At 41.2% G+C, this 6,022-nt stretch overlaps 1 non-coding gene across 1 annotated transcript; it reads right to left on the bottom strand.

Moving 5' to 3' along the window:
- Window positions 1–650: 650 nt before the first annotated feature.
- Window positions 651–758, bottom strand: LOC148553123 (small nucleolar RNA R71). Its single transcript, XR_015893510.1, has one exon. It is a non-coding gene; the product is annotated as a small nucleolar RNA R71 (small nucleolar RNA).
- Window positions 759–6,022: the final 5,264 nt, after the last annotated feature.

Here is a 6,022-nt window from a genome sequence, read left to right as displayed (position 1 = left end):
TCTCTTCTCTACCTCATCCTTCCATTCTTCTTTTCCTCTAACACCTCAAGGAATCTCTATAGTGTGACATAGAGGATTCTATACTTTCTTGTTCTCTTCTCTTTCATATGAGCAGGAACAAAGACAAAGGCATTCTTGTTGAAGCTGATCCTAAACCTAAAAGGACCTTGAAGAGAAAGCTAAGAGAAGCTAAAGCACAACTCTCTGGAGAGAACCTAACAGAAATTTTCAAACAAGAAGAAGCCATGTCAGCCGAAAACAACAATAATGCCAACAATGCAAGGAAGGTGCTTGGTGACTTTACTGCACCTACTCCCGACTTCTATGGGAAAAGCATCTCTATCCCTGCCATTGGAGCAAACAACTTTGAGCTTAAGCCTCAATTAGTTTCTCTGATGCAACAGAATTGCAAGTTTCACGGACTTCTATTGGAAGATCCTCATCAGTTTTTGGCTGACTTTTTGCAAATCTATGACACTGTCAAGATCAATGGGGTTGATCCCAAGGTCTACAGGCTATTACTTTTCCCCTTTGCTGTAAGAGGCAGAGCTAGAATATGGTTGGACTCACAACCCAAGGAAAGCCTGAACTCTTGGGAAAAGCTGGTCAGTGCTTTTCTGGCCAAATTCTTTCCACCTCAGAAGATGAGTAAGCTTAGAGTGGAAGTCCAAACCTTCAGACAGAAGGAAGGTGAATCCCTCTATGAAGCTTGGGAAAGATACAAGCAATTGATCAGAAGGTGTCCTTCTGACATGCTTTCAAAATGGAGCATCATAGGTATCTTCTATGATGGTCTGTCTGAACTGTCCAAGATGTCATTGGACAGCTCTGCTGGAGCATCTCTTCATCGAAAGAAGACGCCTGCAAAAGCTCAGGAACTCATTGAAATGGTTGCAAATAACCAATTCATGTACACTTCTGAAAGGAATCCTGTGAATAATGGGACAAATCAGAAGAAAGGAGTTCTTGAGATTGACACTCTGAATGCCATATTGGCTCAGAACAAAATATTGACTCAGCAAGTCAATATGATTTCTCAGAGTCTGTCTGGAATGCAAGCAGCAACAGGCAGTACCAAAGAAGTTTCATCTAAAGAAGAAGCTTATGATCCTGAGAATCTAGCAATGGAAGAGGTGAATTACATGGGAGAACCTTATGGAAACACCTATAATCCTTCATGGAGAAATCATCCAAATCTCTCATGGAAGGACCAACAGAAGCCTCAACAAGGCTTCAACAGTAATAAGGGTGGAAGAAATAGGTTTAGCAATAGTAAGCCTTTTCCATCATCATCTCAGTAACAGACAGAGAATTCTGAGCAGAGTCTCTCTAGCTTAGCAACCATAGTCTCTGATCTATCTAAGATCACTCAAAGTTTCATGACTGAAACAAGGTCCTCCATTAGAAATTTGGAGGCACAAGTGGGTCAACTGAGCAAGAAAGTTACTGAACTCCCTCCTAGTACTCTCCCAAGCAATACAGAAGAGAATCCAAAGAGAGAGTGCAAGGCCATAAACATGTCCCACATGGCCGAATGCATAGAAGAGGGAAAGGCAGTGATTTCCACCGAGGAAGACCTCAATGGACATCCACTGGCCTCAAAGGAGTTCCCTAATGAGGAACCATGGGAATCTGAGGCTCATATAGAGCCCATAGAGATTCCATTGAATTTACTTTTGCCATTCATGAGCTCTGATGAGTATTCTTCCTCTGAAGAGGATGAAGATGTTACTGAAGAGCAAGTTGCTAAGTACCTTGGAGTAATCATGAAGCTAAATGCCAAGTTATTTGGTAATGAGACTTGGGAGGATGAATCCCCCTTACTCACCAAAGAACTGAATGACTTAACTAGGCAGACATTACCTCAGAAGAAGCAGGATCCTGAAAAGTTCTCAATACCTTGTACCATAGGCACCATGACCTTTGAGAAGGCTCTGTGTGACCTAGGGTCAAGTAAAAACCTCGTGCCACTCTCTGTGATGGAGAAACTAGGGATCCTTGAGGTACAAGCTGCAAAAATCTCACTAGAGATGGCAGACAATTCAAGGAAATAGGCTTATAGACTTGTAGAGGATGTTCTGGTGATGGTTGAAGGCCACTACATCCCAGCTGATTTCATAATCCTAGACACTGAGAATAGTATGGATGAATCCATCATCCTTGGCAGACCCTTCCTAGCCACAGCAAAAGCTGTGATTGATGTTGACAAAGGAGAATTGGTCCTTCACGTGAATGAGGACTCCTTTGTGTTTAAGGCTCAAGGATCTCCCTCTGTAACAATGGAGAGGAAGCATGAAAACCTTCTCTCAATGCAGAGTCAAACAAAGCCCCCACATTCAAACTCTATGTTTGGTGTTGGGAGTCCATCATCATGCTCTGATTCTCTGTGAGGCTCTCTAAGAGCTCACTGTTAAGCTATTGACATTAAAGAAGTGCTTGTTGGGAGGCAACCTAATTTTATTTAATTATATCTATTTATTTTCCATTGTTATTTTATGTTTTCTGTAGGTTGATGATCATGTGAAGTCACAAAAACAACTGAAAAAGCAAAAATAGAATGAAAAACAGTATTAAAAATAGCACACCCTAGAGGAGGTTACTGGCATTTAAACGCCAGTAAGGGTAGCAGAATGGGCGTTGAACGCCCAGTCTGGCACCATTCTGGGCGTTCAACGCCAGAAATGGGCACCAGACTGGCGTTTAACGCCAGAAAGGGGCACAGAGCTGGCGTTTAACGCCTAAAAAGGAAGAAAAGCTGGCGTTTAAACGCCAGAAAAGGGAGAAAAGCTGGCGTTAAACGCCAGAAATGGGCAGCAACCTGGTATTTAACACCAGGATTGGCAATCAAGGGGGCGTTTAGACGCCAAAATGGTGCAGGGATGAGAAATCCTTGACACCTCAGGATCTGTAGACCCCACAGGATCCCCACCTACCTCAACTCTCTCTTCTTCTTCACACCTTCCCATAACACCCTTCCCCAAATACCCCTCACCAATCACCTCCATTCCTCTTCCCCAAAACCCCTCACCTATCAAATCATACCATCTTCTCCATACTCTCTTCACCAATCCACATCCATTCATCATTAAACCCCACTACCTCACCATTCAAATTCAAACCATTTCCCTCCCAAACCCTCCCCTACATAGCTGAACCCTTTCTCCCCCTTACTCTATATATACCCCTACTCACCACCTTCTTTTTCACACAATATACACACTACTACCCCCCTTGGCTGAAACCTTCACTACCCTACATCTCCCCTAATTCTTCTTCTTCTATTCTTTTCTTTCTTCTTTTGCTCGAGGACGAGAAAATCTTCTAAGTTTGGTGTGGTAAAAGCGTTGCTTTTTGTTTTTCCATAACCACTTATGGAACCTAAGACCGGAAAAACCTCTAGAAAGAGGAACGGGAAGGCAAAAGCTTCCACCTCCGAGTCATGGAAGATGGAGAGATTCATCTCAAAGGTCCATCAAGACCACTTCTATGAAGTTGTGGCCAAGAAGAAGGTGATCCCTGAGGTCCCTTTCAAACTCAAAAATGGTGAATATCCGGAGATCCGACATGAGATTCGAAGAAGAGGTTGGGAAATTCTTACCAACCCCATTCAACAAGTCGGGATCTTAATAGTTCAAGAGTTCTTTGCCAATGCATGGATCACCAAGAACCATGATCAAAGTGTGAACCAGGATCCGAAGAATTGGCTTACAATGGTCCGGGGGAAATGCTTAGATTTCAGTCCAGAAAATGTAAGGTTGGCATTCAACTTGCCCGTGATGCAAGGAGATGCACGCCCCTACACTAGAAGGGTCAACTTTGATCAAAGGTTGGACCAAGTCCTTATAGATATTTGTGAAGAGGGCGCTCAATGGAAGAGAGATTCAAGAGGGAAGCCGATTCAACTAAGAAGGCATGACCTCAAGCCCGTGGCTAGGGGATGGTTGGAGTTCATCCAACGCTCAATCATTCTTACTAGCAACCGGTCTGAAGCTACTATAGATTGGGCTATCATGATCCATAGCATCATGATTGGAGAGGAAGTAGAAGTTTATGAGGTTATATCCCTAGAACTCTACAAGGTGGCGGACAAGTCCTCTACTTTGGCAAGGTTAGCCTTCCCTCATCTCATTTGTCACCTCTGCAATTCAGCTGGAATTGACATAGAGGAAGACACCCTCATTGATGAGGACAAGCCCATCACTAAGAAAAGGATGGAGCAAACAAGAGAGCCCACTCATGGACAAGAGCATGAGGAAATTCCTCATCATGAAATCCCTGAGATGCCTCAAAGGATGCACTTTCCTCCACAAAACTATTGGGAACAAATCAACACCTCCCTAGGAGAATTAAGTTCCAATATAGGACAACTAAGGGTGGAGCACCAAGAACATTCCATCCTCCTCCATAAAATTAGAGAAGACCAAAGAGTCATGAGGGAGGAGCATCAAAGGCAAGGAAGAGACATTGAGGAGCTCAAGCACTCCATAAGATCTTCAAGAGGAAGAACAAGCCGCCATCACTAAGGTGGACCCGTTCTTTAATTTCCTTGCTCTTATTTTTCTGTTTTTCGAAAATTATGCCTTATGTTTTATTTATGTTTGTGTCTTATTACATGATCACTAGTGTCTAAGTGTCTATGCCTTAAAGCTATGAATGTCCTATGAATCCTTCACCTTTCTTAAATAAAAAAATGTCTTAATTGAAAAAGAAAAAGAAGTACATGAATTTCGAATTTTAAAATAGTTTAATTATTTTGATCTGGTGGCAATACTTTTTGTTTTCTGAATGAATGCTTGAATAGTGCATATTTTTTATATTGATGTTTATGAATGTTAAATTTGTTGGCTCTTGAAAGAATAATGAAAAAGGAAAAATGTTATTGATAATCTGAAAAATCATAAAATTGATTCTTGAAGCAAGAAAAAGCAGTGAATGCAAAGCTTGCGAAAAAAAATAAAAAATAAAAAATGTGAAAAAAAAAAAAGAAAAAGAAAAAGCAAGCAGAAAAAGCCAAAAGCCCTTTAAACCAAAAGGCGAGAGCAAAAAGTCAATAACCCTTTAAACCATCCAAGGATTTGAGCATCAATGGATAGGAGGGCCCAAAGGAATAAAATCCTGGCCTAAGCGGCTAAACCAAGCTGTCCCTAACCATGTGCTTGTGGCGTGAAGGTGTCAAGTGAAAAGCTTGAGACTGAGCGGTTAAAGTCGTGGTCCAAAGAAAAAAGAGTGTGCTTAAGAGCTCTGGACACCTCTAATTAGGGACTTTAGCAAAGCTGAGTCACAATCTGAAAAGGTTCACCCAGTTATGTGTCTGTGGCATTTATGTATCCGGTGGTAAAACTGGAAAACAAAGTGCTTAGGGCCACGGCCAAGACTCATAAAGTAGCTGTGTTCAAGAATCAACATACTGAACTAGGAGAATCAATAACACTATCTGAATTCTGAGTTCCTATAGATGCCAATCATTCTGAACTTCAAAGGATAAAGTGAGATGCCAAAACTGTTCGGAAGCAAAAAGCTAAAAGCCCCGCCCATCTAATTAAGACTGATCTTCATAAATATTTTTGGAATTCATTGTATATTCTCTTCTTTTTATCCTATTTTGTTTTTAGTTACTTGGGGACAAGCAGCAATTTAAGTTTGTTGTTGTGATGAGCGGATAATTTATACGCTTTTTGGCACTATTTATAGGTAGTTTTTAGTATGTTTTAGTTAGTTTTTATTATATTTCTATTAGTTTTTAAATAAAAATAACATTTCTGGACTTTACTATGAGTTTGTGTGTTTTTCTATGATTTTAGGTATTTTCTGGCTGAAATTGAGGGACCTGAGCAAAAATCTGATTCAGAGGCTAAAAAAGGACTGCAGATGCTGTTGGATTTTGACCTCCCTGCACTCGAAGTATACTTTTTGGAGCTACAGAAACCCAATTGGAGCGCTCTCAATTGCGTTGGAAAGTAGACATCCTGGGATTTCCAGCAATATTTAATAGTCCATACTTTGCCCAAGATTTGATGGCCCA

This window comes from Arachis ipaensis, chromosome B7 (genome assembly GCF_059453495.1).
Source record: "Arachis ipaensis isolate K30076 ecotype BB chromosome B7, ASM5945349v1, whole genome shotgun sequence".
NCBI lineage: Eukaryota > Viridiplantae > Streptophyta > Magnoliopsida > Fabales > Fabaceae > Arachis > Arachis ipaensis.
This window is presented reverse-complemented; position numbering and strand designations above follow the sequence as displayed.